The sequence below is a fragment of the Carcharhinus amblyrhynchos genome, chromosome 22 (genome assembly GCF_965287045.1).
Source record: "Carcharhinus amblyrhynchos chromosome 22, sCarAmb.v2.hapA, whole genome shotgun sequence".
Classification (NCBI taxonomy): Eukaryota; Metazoa; Chordata; class Chondrichthyes; order Carcharhiniformes; family Carcharhinidae; genus Carcharhinus; species Carcharhinus amblyrhynchos.
The window spans coordinates 39,042,450-39,056,511 of NC_137345.1; the positions used below are offsets into that span (position 1 = coordinate 39,042,450).

General features: G+C 43.0%; 1 protein-coding gene across 1 annotated transcript in view; it reads right to left on the reverse strand.

Annotated features, from left to right (window-relative positions):
* The window catches only part of LOC145356879 (bile acid receptor-like), a 158,283-nt gene extending 145,907 nt beyond the window's left edge, over positions 1-12,376 (reverse strand). Inside the window, exon 1 of the mRNA XM_080209848.1 lies at positions 12,291-12,376. The gene's annotated coding sequence lies outside the window, so the exon portion shown is untranslated. The remainder of the gene's footprint in view (positions 1-12,290) is intronic.
* Positions 12,377-14,062: the final 1,686 nt, after the last annotated feature.

Consider the following 14,062-nt stretch of genomic DNA (forward strand, 5'->3'; position numbering starts at 1 on the left):
ACAAATGATAGACAGAGCTAAGCAATTTCACAATCAGCAGATCAGATCTAAGATCTGCAGCCCTGCCACATCCAGCCATGAATTGTAGTGGGCAATTAAAATCACTGGGAACAGGTTCCACAAATATCCCCATCCTCTATGATGGATGAGCCCAGCACATCAGTACTAAAGATAAGTCTGAGGTGTTCGCAACAATCTTCGACCAGAGGTGCTGAGTGGATGGTCCATCTTGCCCTCCTCTAGTGGTCCCCAGCATCTCAGATTTCAGACTTCAGCCAAATCGAATCATTCCACGTGAAAGCAAGAAATGGCTGAAGACACTGGATACTGCAAAGAATCATAGAACTCCACAGTGTAGAAAGAGGCCATTCAGCCCATCGACCCTGCACTGACCACAATCTCACCAAAGCCCCACCCCCATATCCCCACACATTTTTACCCATTAATCCCTCTAACCTACATATCTCAGGAACTAAGGGGCAATTTTAGTACAGCCAATCAACCTAATCTGCACATCTTTGGACTGTGGGAGGAAACTGGAGCACCCAGAGGAAACCCACGCAGACACGAGGAGAATGTTCAGACTCCACACAGACAGTGACCCGAGTTGAGAATCAAACCCAGGTCCCTGGAGCTGTGAAGCAGCAGTACTAACCATTATGCTATGGGCCCTGACAATATTTCAGCAATAGTCCTGAAGACTTGTGCTCCAGAACTTGCCACTCCCTAGCCAAGCTCTTTCAAGACAGCTACAACACTGGCATCTACCCAACAATGTAGAAAATTGTCCAGATACATCCTGTACACAAAAAGCCAGATAAATCCAACCTGACTAATTATTGCCCAATCGGTCTACTCTGGATCATCAATAAAATGATAGAAGGTGGTCATTAACAGTGCAATGAAGCAACACCTGCTCAGTGATGCCCAGTTTGGGTTTCACCAGGGTCACCCAGCACCTGACCTCATTACAGTCTTGGTTCAAACGTGGACAAAAGAGCTGAACTCCAGAAATGAGGCGAGAGTGACTGCCCTGACATCAAGGCCACATTTGACTGAGTGTGGCATCAGGATTCCTGAAAAACTGGAGTCAGTGGAAATTGAGGAAAAACTCTCCGCTGGTTGGAGTCATACTTGGCATATAGGAAGATGATTGTGGTGGTTGGAGGTCAATCATCTCGGTTCCAGGACATCTCTGCAGGAGTTCCTCAGGGTAGTGTCCTAGGCCCAACCATCTTCAGCTGCTTCATCAATGACCTTCCTTCCATCACAAGGTCAGAAGTGAGGATGTTTGCAGATGACTGCACAATGTTCAGCACAGATCCCAACTCCTCAGGTACTGAAGTGGCTCATGTCCAAATGCAACAAGACCCGGACAATATCCAGGCTTGGGCTTGTAAGTGGCATGTAACATTCGTGCCACATAAGTGCCAGGCCATAACTATCTCCAGCAAGAAAGAATCTAACCATTGACCCTGACGTTCAATGGCAATACCATCACTGAATCCCCAACGAACAACATCGTGGGGTTACTATTGACTGGAAATTGAATTGGACTAGCCATATAATACTGTGACTACAGAGTCCTCAACCAGGCAATATAGATTATGGATGGGTTTTGGGAAGACAGAAGGTGTGTCATTCACTGCAAGTTTCCTAGCCTTTAACCTGCTCTGTAGCCACAGTATTATATGGCTAGTCCAATTCAATTTCCAGTCAATGGTAACCCCAGGATGTTGTTTGTTGGGGATTCAGTGAAGCAGGACTCTGTGCTCTACAGGCTGTTTCCGGGGACGCACACTGAGACAAATATCAACTGCTGCTGGAAGGTCATCAACTCAGTGAAGGACGCACTTTGGTCCGCCCGAAACTTGCTGATCTTCCAGCTGAAAGAACTGTCCTCGACCGAGTGTTGCAGACTGGCACATTCCAAGGTCCAGGACGACGTGCTGAGGGACGCGCTGAAGCTTGGAGTAGCCGCCGCAAAGGCACAATGGGGAAAGGCCACACTATAAGGCCTTTTAATGGAGGCAGACCGAGGGCCCGGGAACAGCAGAGTACCCTTGACCTGCGTAAGTGTGTGCCAATCTGAGCAATAACGGCACACAGTAATTTATTGAGACATGTATATAGTTTTAAGTATTGAAATGTAATGATTGTAATTTGTATAAATCTGTAAAAACGTTTTGATTCTGCATTGTTTGCAATTCAAAGCCATGTAGATTTGCAATAGTTTATTTGAGATTTTTATGAATGAAGTATATTTTTGGAAAAAAAAGTATTGCCTAGTTGAGTGCAACTCCAACAACACTCAAGAAGCTTGACATCATCCAGAACAACACAGGCAATTTGATTGGCACCCCTTTCACAAACACTCCCTCCATCACCATCACACCTTGTGTACCATCTACTAAATGCTCTGCAGAAAGTGACCAAGGCTTCTTACACAGCACTTTCCAAACTGACAAACCTACCATCTATGAGAACAAGGGTAGCGGATAAGTGACAACACCATCACCTGGAAGTTGCTCTTCAAGCCACTTACTTGGAAATTCCGACTTGGAAATATTTCACCGTACCTTCACTGTATCACTGGCATGGTGGCGCAGTGGTTAGCTGCCTGCTAACCACTGTGCCTCACAGTACCAGGGACCCGGATTTGATTCCCGGCTTGAGTCACTGCGTGTGTGGAGTCTGCACGTTCTCCCCGTGTCTGTGTGGGTTTCCTCCAAGTGCTCAGGTTTCCTCCCACAGTCCAAAGATGTGTTGGTTAGGTGCATTGGCCATGCTAAATTCTCCTTCAGTGTATCCAAACAGGCACTGGAGTGTGGAGACTAAGGGATTTTCACAGTAACTTCATTGCAAGGTTAATGTCAACCTACTTGTGATACGAATAAATAAACTTTAACTTTGTTGCTAAATCAAAACCCAGAAACTTCCTCCCTAAAACACTATGGGTAGACCCACACTACATGGACTGAAGTGGCTCAAGAAAGCAGCTCACTGCCGTGTTCTGAAGGGTAATTAGGGATGGGCAATGAATGTTGACCTGGCCAGTGACACCGTATCCCCCACTGAATTAAAAAAAGGCTGGTGTGTAGCTGGCAATGCCCAGGGGGCACCTCCTTACCCCTGACCATCTGGAGTGTCTCCATGGCCCCCCCTTCCCTCCAGGATGGCCGGGCTGCCAGCTCCCCAATAGTGAGGAGCCATTGGAGTGAAACAATCCTGGTGGGGGGAGATGCTAGCGGGCCCGGAGACTTCAGTATTGACTGAATCTCCTCCCACTGGCTTAGCTCCTCCCCTTCAACTGAATCCTAGACCTCCTAACCTACAGACCGCAATCAATAAGAATAGGCAACAACACCTCCTCCAGCAGCCTCTTCCCTGCTGCCATCAGAATTTTGAATGGACCTACCTCGCATTAAGTTGATCTTTCGCTAAACCCTAGCTATGACTGAAATACTACATTCTGCACCCTCTCCTTTCCTTCTCTATGAACGGTATGCTTCGTATAGCATGCAAGGAACAATACTTTTCACTGTATACTAATACATGTGACAATATTAAATCAAATCAAATCAAATCACTCTCAGACAATGCATTGCAGACCCTAATCACTCATTGTGTAAAAAAAGTTTGCTCATTTTGTCCAGACATTTGAAGGAAATTTCACTTCTTCCTTGAATTGATGTCCAACCAGTTCCCAGAGAACTCTCTCCTCTTTAGCCTGGTTGAACTTGTTTCATAGAATCTAGGACCAGAAATAGGCCGTTGGCCCCTCTCTGTCATTCGGTATGACCATGGCTGATCCTCAATTCGATGCTATATTCTACTTTCTCCCCATATCCTTTGAAGCCATTAAAATCTAAAATTTTATCGATCTCTTTTTTGAAAATATTCCATGACTTGGCCCCCACAGCCTTCTGTGATAGAGAATTCCACAGACTTATTACTCTTTAAGTGAAGAAATATTTCCTCATCGCAGTCTCCATATCCTTAGCCTGTGTCCCCTGGTTCTAGATGTCCCACCCTCCCTCCATCTCATATGTCTTAGCCCTTTAGCGTTTTATACATTTCAATCAGGTCTCCTCTCATTTTTCTAAATTCTAGTGAATATAGGCCCAGTCAAACCAATCTCACCTCATAGGACAGTCCCACCAACCCCAATATCAGCCTACTGAACTTCCGCTGCACACCCTCTATGGCAAGTATTTCCTTTCCTAAGGAGTGAATATCCTTTCTGAGGGAAGAGCACATTGAACAACTTCTCCTTTGACTTAATTCACTTTCTCCATATTAAAGATATTACTGTGGAAATCTTTGCTTTTCATGGGATGTATAGAACACAATTTGCTCCAATCCCGATCCTCTCCTTCATCTCTTTTCCTAACATATTGATGATTGGATTCCACTTCCTATTTTCACCTTGAACTGGAAAGTTTCACCACTTTGCTTCTAATTCCTATCCTTCCTTTAGCTTCAAGTAGCATCTCCCACTCTTCCCTTCCATTCCTCAACAGCTCTCTTTCTATTTCTGGGGATAAGCTATCAACCAATATCCACTATAAACCTCTTGACCCCCAGCTACCCTACCCTTCATCCTGCCCTGCTTGTTATAAGGTTTTGAATCCATTATCTTGATTTTTCCCTCTCTGCCACAGCTATTTTGGTCACATCACTTTCCATATTATGTTTTCGATGTGTCCTCCTCTTTCCTGAAGTAAGGAATCTTCTCCAATGTTGACTGTGACCATTCCATTTCCCACACTTCTGCTCTCACCCTTTCTTTCCTTCCAGAACCATGCTAGGGTTCCTCTACCCTCACCCTTCACACTAATGTCCACATTAAATGGATCATCATCCTCTGACATTTCTGTGAATTTTCTATGGAGCTGTGGGTAGTAGGAATCCTCCTCCAGGCTCCATATTAAATATCCAACTCAGTGCACGGCACCACATTGCCCAGTCCTGGTTACCTCCAACTCCTCAGCCCCTAGATCCAATGAACAACTTCAGCAACCTTCAATGGTAGGATAGGTTGACAGGATGGCACGTGGACAGGGTGTTATATAGTTTGGAACTGTTAAACAAGATTTAAAAGTGATTTGTGGCATTGACAATAAGCTATTTCATTGCTTCTTAGTTGTCGGCTTATGGATCATATCTATGCGTTTTCAGAGTGTTTCCTCTAAACAGAATATGAAACATACAGACATTTACAATAACACATGTTCCAGCTTAAGAATAGAAGCACAGTTTCTGCTGATTTGTAAAAGTTCAGGTATTCTGTGTCCACCCCATTTTAGTGTTGACATGGGGGCATCAATGCACATGGGCAGATTGATGCACAGTAATTGGTGAATTGGACTGGGTACATTGATCACAGCTCTTCCTGCTGCTTTGTAATACATTGAGCAGAGACTCGGCATCTCCTCACATAAGGATGTCCCACTCCAGAGTCTTGAACACATATTTAAGGTTGCCAGTTCAGTGCAGTGCTGAGGGAGTGCTGCACGGTTACCAGGGCAGTCTTTCAGACAGGATGATAAGCCAAGGTCTCATTGGCCTTCTCAGGTGGAGATAAAAGATCCTCTGGCATGACAATGAAGAGCAGTCTTGTTTTCCTATGTGTTCTGGCCAATATTTATTCTTCAACCCATAAATATCTGGGCTCAGATCTTCCGGTTTCCAGATTGCCAGAAACAAGACACATGATCCAAGGCGTACGTTAGAAACCTGTAAGAGACCTAACCTACTACCTCCATGGGAATTGTCTGGGAAATTTGAACGTCCAAAGGGCAATTCCCCTGCTCTCCGGGACCCTCTGCAAATGTCTCTGAGTCTGAGTTAGAGATGGAGACTTTGGACAGTTTCCTTTTACGTGGATAGTTACCTAGAAAATGTAAGACAGAAAATTCCTAGTCTACTCTTGGATAACTCCCCAACCACTCAAACTGACCTTCCCTCATAACCTCCTCTTGAACCCCTTACTACCCCTCTGAACTGCCCCCAACTACCTCCCTTAACCCTCCTTGATTACTCTTGGGCCTAATGAGACTTGACTAGCCCCCACCACCCAACTATCCCTCCCGACACAACCCAACTATCATTAACACACCTACCACCATGTGCCACCTTATCTACCAACCATTTCACCCACCTGCCACCCTAACTACCTACAGCCCTATCCGCCTACCATCCTACCTACCTGCTACCCAATTCACCTACAACCCTGACTACCTACAGCCCTACCCACCTACCATCCTACCCACCTACCACCCAATCCACCTGCCACCCTAACCACCTATTACTCGATCTACCTGCAGCCCTACCCTCCTTTCACACTACCTACCTGTCACCCCACCTACCCGCCACCTCACCAACGTACCACCCGATTCACTTACAACCCTAACTATATACAGCTCTACCCACCTGCCACCTCAGCAACCTACCAGCTTACCCACCTGTCAGCTGACCCTCTCTACCCACTTATCTCACCCATCTACCCACTCTACCACCCTACTTATTCATTCATTCATCCACTCATCATGCATCCAATCACTAACATTCATACTGGATCTTTAAACTTATGGTATAGTAACTAGCACCAGAAAAAAGGGGTGTGTCTTATTGTGCCCCCCCACCCCCCGCCCCGCCCCAAGGCTGCAGCATTATGATGGAGCTCTCTGATGGACACTGCACTCTGCATTTCAGCAAAGCCTGGGCTTGGAAAACCCAGCAAGAAATGCGGAGCAGCGTCTAGGCCTGGAACAGCATTCCAATGATGATTGCAGCTTCGCGGAAGATTAGATCCTTGGTCATTATCTAGTATTGCTGTTTGTGGAACTTTGTTGCACAACAAATGGTTTCCACATTTCCTATATTACAACATTGAGTACAATTTAGAAATTCACTGCCTGTGAAGTGCTTTGGGAAGTCTTTATGAACAGAACCATATAAATATGTATTTCATTCTCCAGATAAATCAATGCATGTTTATGTTTTTGTCACTGATATACTGTTAAAATCTGATATAATTTCATGAACTTGACCTGGACACTATGAAATTTCTGTCAGATATCAGTGGCAGAATTTAAACACACTGAGTTATCACGCACATTTTAGAACACTGCCTCTTCTGGTTTTTACTGCTATTTTTATTGATTTTATTTATTCAGCTGCAGTAAGCATTTTTGTGGCAGCTTGAAATATGTTTTGTTTGTATGGTAAGGATGTATGTTAAATATGAACAGATGTATGAATGCTGGTACATATGACATATTCATTGTTTTTAAATTAATGATTGTATGATGATGTTATACTGGAGGGGATGACAAAGACAAATGTCCACTTTTGAACAAAGAACAAAGAACAACACAGCACGGGAAACGGGCCCTTTGGCCCAACGAGCTCGTGCCGCCATTTTAACATTATGAGTGCCCTCCTCTACCTATGACCTTTGTCAACGCCTATTGGGGAAGATTGAGGGAAGACTAATTTAGGGATTATTTGTTACACCAATCAGCCTAAGAGCACGTTTTTGGGGTGTGGGAGGAAACTGGAGCACCCGGAGAAAACCCACGCAATCACGGGGAGAATGTGCAAACTCCTGCAGACCCTGGCCCAAATCCATGTATCTGCACAGCAAACAGTGATAGTCGATGTTTTTGCGTGAACTAAAAGTTATATCTATTTCATCCTGTATCAAATGGGATTAGTATTACAGTATATTTTGTATTGGGCACAATGTAGTTTGCACTGAAACAATAATTGCCAGTCCGTGCATTATACAATGCAGAGCCCACTCTACACACTGTGAGCTCTATATCCTTTGGTTGTACATTACATATACTGCATGGCTGTTTTATCCTGCATGTTTAATGTTATATATTACACACTGCATGCTGTGCTGTCCACTTTTATGCTATTTGCGTATAGGCTAGAGAGTAATTACAACCATAAAATGATACAACACAGAAAAAGATTATTCGGCAGATTATACTTGTGCCTGCTGTCCAATTAATCCTACCCCCCTGCTCCTTTCCATTGCTCTGAATGATGTCTCTTCAAGAAACTATTCAATTCTCTGAAGAATGTTACAATTCACTCTGCTTCTAGCACCTTTCCATGCAGTGTAGTTCCAATTATAATAGCTGGCCACATAATCGACATATTTCTTCTGGTTCGTTTGCCAATTACCTTAAGTCTGTGTCTTCTGGTTACTGGCCATTGTGTCTAATTTATTCAGTCAAAGCCATTCATGATTTTGAACATTTCTATCACATCTCATAATCTCTACTTTGGGGATAACAACCCAAATATCACCAATTTCTTCCTAACATAGAAGTCCCTCATCCCTGATATTAATCTAGTGAGGGTGGAATTCTCCTATCCCGCCTGCTGGTTTGATGGGGGAGGGAGTGGTGGTGTTGCGAGTGAAGAATCTAACGGGAGACAAAAAGTTGAAAACCAGCCAGCATAAAACTATGTTGCAATTCTCCCAATGGCGGGCCATTCTTCCTGCTGGCTGGTGACGTGTAAATGCCATTTACATTTACTTACATATGAATGCTGATTAAAATGGACGCTTGCCAGAATCCCATCAACGTTTTCAATCTTGTGTCACACCAGCATGAAATTATATTGGTTTAAAAGCTGATTGCTAGAGAGTGGAAGAGTGGTGTGCATGAACAGTCCTCAGTTTGCAAGAGACTTTGAGCTGAGTGCAACAACTTTCTGCCATAGTGCTGTTGCTGCTCTTGATGCACTGTTCACCACACTGCTGAGGAATATGGGTTCCTGCCCTCCATGTCCATGACGAGCTGGTATTCATGGACAGTGTCGTGTTGCTGGGCCCATGGCCCCCCTGAGTCACTGAGTCAGATCAGTGCAGTGCCTGGAGCTGGAGAGTACAGACATCTACTGGCCCCTGCTACATAGTAGTGTCTATCTGGACAGTACTGTGCTACGGACTCATGCTGCCACCACAACAAAGGCCCAAAGTGCAGAATAAGGCCATTCAGGCCACCAAGTCTCCACTAACAACAATCCACCACCCCCCCCTCCCCCCGCCCCCGGGCCCATCCCCACAACCCCACACATTTACCCTGTTAATCTGTCTAACCTACACATCCCAGGACACTAAGGGGCAATTTAACATGTCTAATCAACCTAACCCGCACATCTTTGGATTGTGGGAGGAAATTGGAACAACCAGAGGAAATCCACACAGACACGGGGAGAATGTGCAGACTCCACACAGACAGTGACCCATTGCCGAGAATTGAACCCAGGTCCCTAAAGCTGTGAGGCAGCAGTGCTAACCACTGTGCTACTTGTCCACTATGTTTAATCACTTGTGTACGTGTAACCCCAGGACCTGGGGCAAAGAGTCGTCAATGGGAAGGACAAGCAAGGCTTGTCCTACATCTGTTCCTACATCCCCTTCAAACCATATCATTTAGTTATATTGCCTCTTCTCACGCTTTCTACCAAAATTTATCACTTCATACCTTGCTGCGTTAAAATTCAGCTTCCATGTTTCTTCCCATATTAGTAGTCTATCTATGTCCACTGCCCAGCAGTGCCAGGGGGGCTGTCGGATGGGAGGGTGGGGGTTGGGAGGATTCCAGGGGGAGTTTTAGGGTGGGGAAGCCTGAGTCTGTGGGGAGGGGAGGAGGAGTTCTCGAGTCCATGATGGGGCATTTGTGACTCTGTTTTTATTTTATTATTTTAAGATTGGGGTGAGCTCATTGTGGGACCTGCTTCCAGGATTTTATGACATGTCAAAAAATATGATGGGAAAAGCTGACAGTGCAACTGACAAGGCTACACATCAGGCATAGCAGCTTTTCTCACCTGAGTCAGCACATTGTTAAAAAAAGAGAAAATTCTGTCCTATACTTCAAACACAGCTGTCACCTAAAAGAATGCAAGTGCCTATCATCAACCCTTGGCTTTCCATGTTCTCTATGAAGTTCAATTTTTTAGTGTTTATTTATTAGCGTCACAAGTAGACTTACATTAACACTGCAATGAAGTTACTGTGAAAATCCCCTAGTCGCCAGACTGGTGCCTATTTAGGTACACTGAGGCACTTAACCAGCACTTCTTTTGGACCTTGGGAGCATCCGGAGAAAACCCATGAAGACACAGAGAGAATGTGCAAACTCCATACAGACGGACACCCAAGACAGGAATTGAACCCAGGTCCCTGGCACTGTGAGGCAGCAGTGCTAATCACTGTGCCACCGTACTGCCCCCATTTGGTCAAAATCTTGAATATGCTTCTCATAGTAAAAAGTCTCACAACACCAGGTTAAAGTCCAGCAGGTTTATTTGATATCATAAGCTTTCGGACCACTGCTCCTTCATCAAGTGAGTCTGTTGATATGCACAATCTTCTTGGAGATCCTCTCCACTTTGAGCCAGCAGTTTGCAGTGTGGGTGGTAGCCATGATGTGGAGATGCTGGTGTTGGCACAGTAGTAGTCTCGCAACACAAGATTAAAGTCCAACAGGTTTATTTAAAGTCCAATGAGCTTCCAGAGCACTGCTCCTTCGTCAAGTGAATGTGTCTCACCTAATGAAGGAAAAACACCCTGAAAGCTCGTGACCCAAATAAATTTGTTGGACTTTAACCTGGTGTTATGAGGCTATTTATTGTGCCCACCTCAGTCCAATGGCAGCATGTCCACATCATTCTTCTCATACGTGGGGAGATTCTTCTCTTACTTTTCTCACATTCCTAATTAGATGAAAGAAAATAAATCTCCCAACTCTAATCTCTCTCTTCCTTTCTATTGCAAACTTTATTGATGATGTTACTATTGATAATACTATGGTCAGTCTTCTCTGTTTCTCACCTGACATGAAGTATACAGAACTTTATTAATCCTACTCCTTGCTGCATTCTCATTGTTATAAAACTGAGGCACACCCCAGCATCTCCCAAGACCTGAAAATTCTAAACCATTGAATTCTTCCCAGTCTATTCTTCTTCCTATATTCAATAAAGATTTTAAAAAGCAACCGCCGAGTTACCACTTTTCATTTACTAATTCTACTGGTTTCAACCTTGGTGAGTTCCTGTACTCTGGGCTTTGGTCGTTAATCAAGATTTCTCAATAACAAAACAAAGCTTCACTAGTTGTGTTAGGTAGTTTTTTTTACTGTGCTTGTGACTTACTCGCATTGCAATGAGGCTACTTCAGCAGTCATTGGATTTACCAAACCAAACCGACTTCACAAACCACAACTGACTTTCACAGAAGTTGCACAGCAGCGACTGTATATACTACTTATTTAATGGTATCAAATAATTCTCTGAAGCTTATCATGGTTTTTTAAATTCACTGTAGAATATTTTAGGTGGCTTGATGACCATTAGATATATATACAATACACTGTTCTTTCACCTCTTGTGTACTTGGCCAGCACTGTGCAATGGAAATATCCCATATTATCATGGAATAAGAAACTTTACAATTGAATGCTGGTACTTTGGGATTTGAACTTAATTTGTATCAATTTTGTGAAAATCTTTAAGCTAAAACATCATTCATAACTCTTTATAGATTGCAATTAGAAAAATTAAATAAAGATTAATTTACAACCATCTGACATGACTATTAGAAAGGTGAGGAGAAACTTTTATGTATTCATATGACTTCTCTATTCTAGGTTATTGTCTGCATCAAAATAGGGGACAAGGGATTGTTTGATATTTGTCTTCCAATATCACCAATGGCAAATTCAAGTCAAAAGACAAATTGACTGATCTTGAAAGATGAATGTTTTATTGTGTCCAGGACTGATACACTATTTCTTTGTTAATGGACAGTGACAACTGTCCATGTTAATACACAGTTAAAGAAAGAACCTGCTTCTAAATAGCTCCTTTTGCTACCTTAGGCAATCCCAAACCACTTATTTAAGTTTAAGAGCTTCTTCTGAATCATAGTCATGATGGGAATGTTGTATTTTACAACGAACGTATAACCAACTTATAGAACCTTTTGGGGAGGCAAACTGAATATGCCTTGTTACATGGGTATTATACATCAGATTACTATTACCTCATTGGTTGAATAATACATCTAATTTATTCCATTGTTGTTAATTGTTTGCTACAGATCCCCGGAAATTAAAATTACCTTTTAGTTTCAGAAGTTCAGCGAGTTAAATAAGCCAATATTTTTGTGATAGTATCCAGAATTTAAACAGTATTTTAAATGACTCACCAAAACTAAATTAAAAATAAAAATATAGTTGTTTAATTCTGCTTACCAGTATTTGGTGGAGAACAGGACCTTTCTGCTGCTGAATTGTTACGTGAGGATTCAATGATCTCTGAGCGTCACTGAAGTCCAGCTGGAACGAGCAAGGCCTTTTTTGCCTATTTATCAGAGGCTTTTTGCAAACACTCTGGCTCCAGACATTCTGCAGAACAGCACTAGTGGCCTATCTCACTAACTAGCTTCCCACACAGCCCCCTCCTGGGTCAGAGAAAGGGCAGCCCCTAGTGAGAATAAATCAAACAGAACTGGCTCATCATTGCTGTCCATAGGCAGGTCACAGAAATCTCCAAATTATGTTTATCTCCTAATACCCTGTTTTCAAATTTTCATTCTTTTTACCAACTCATTTAGGTAAGGGCAAGCAGGCAGGCAGTGCACTGAAGGAAACTATTTTTCTATTCATTATATAATGTCAGTGCCAAACATCAAAATCCGAGCCAAACATTTGAACAAATCCCAATTTGGTCAGTTTGAGTAAAAGACGTAATTCTCGGAATGTTTGAGGACATTAGGGGATGTCATAATCCAGAGTTCACGGTCAAAGCGCAATGTTTCCACATCTCTGACCATGGTACTCAAATCTGCAGTGCTTAGCAGGGTGTCCAACCTGCTTTGAAGCTTTGGTGATCGCTTGTCACAACACCTTTTTGGTCAGAACTTTGAATTGAAAATATCGACATATCTGAGATAGGTCAATGCAAGAGTGCCATACATGAAAGTTAATGTGCTTCATTGTTAGCCATTTGTTACCCAGGTGGAAAGAATTTCCAAAATAGTTGCTGTATTTATAAAAGGTGGATTCAATTCTTATTCTTCTCCAGTCTGTAATTAACCCAATATGGCTCTCTTTCCAAAAATATTGGCAGATTAAGGTATCTTTTAAGCACCTATGTTCTATTGATGGATAGCTTCAATCAGGGCACATATAAAATCTGGCAGTGAAATTTAATAGTGAAAAATAAAGTCCATTACACAGCAAGCATGGTTCCAGGGATGTAAATCTTCAGTTATGAGGATTGATTGCAGAGGTTAGGACTGTTCTCCTTGGAGAGAAGAAGGCTGAGAGGAGGTTTGATAGAGATATTCAAAATCATGAAGGGGCTGGACAGAGTGGATAGGGAAAAATTGTTCCTGCTTATAAAAGGATTGAGAATCGGAGGGCACAGTGATTTAAAATGATTTGCAACAGAAGCAAATATGATGTGAAGAAGTTTTCCCACACCGCAAGTGATTTGGGTCTGGAATGTATTGCCTGGAATTGTGGTGGAGGCAGGTTCAACTGAGGCATTCAAAAGGACATTAGATGATTATTGTGCAAAAGTACGAGGAAATGGCAGGAGAAGGGTACCAAGTCTTAATGCTCATTTGAAGAGATGATAGGCCAAGTGACCTCCCTTTGCATTGTAACAATTCTGTGACTGTGATATTTTTTAACTTTTATGTAATATTAACCCAATTAACATTTTCGCAATTAGGGGAGGTGATGGTATTGTCACCGGGCTAGTAATCCAAAGACCTAGGCCAATGCTCTAGGGACTGGGGTTCAAATCCCATCATGGCAGATGTTGACGTTTTAATTCAATAGAGATCTGGAATTAAAGGTCCATTGTCAATTGTTATAAAAATGCATCTCGTTCACTAATGTCCTATATGGAAGGAAATCTGCTGCCCTTACCTGGTTTGGCCTATTGATGACTCCAGATTTGCAGCAATGTAGTTGATTCTTAAATAATATACCCTATGAAATGACCTAGCAAGCCA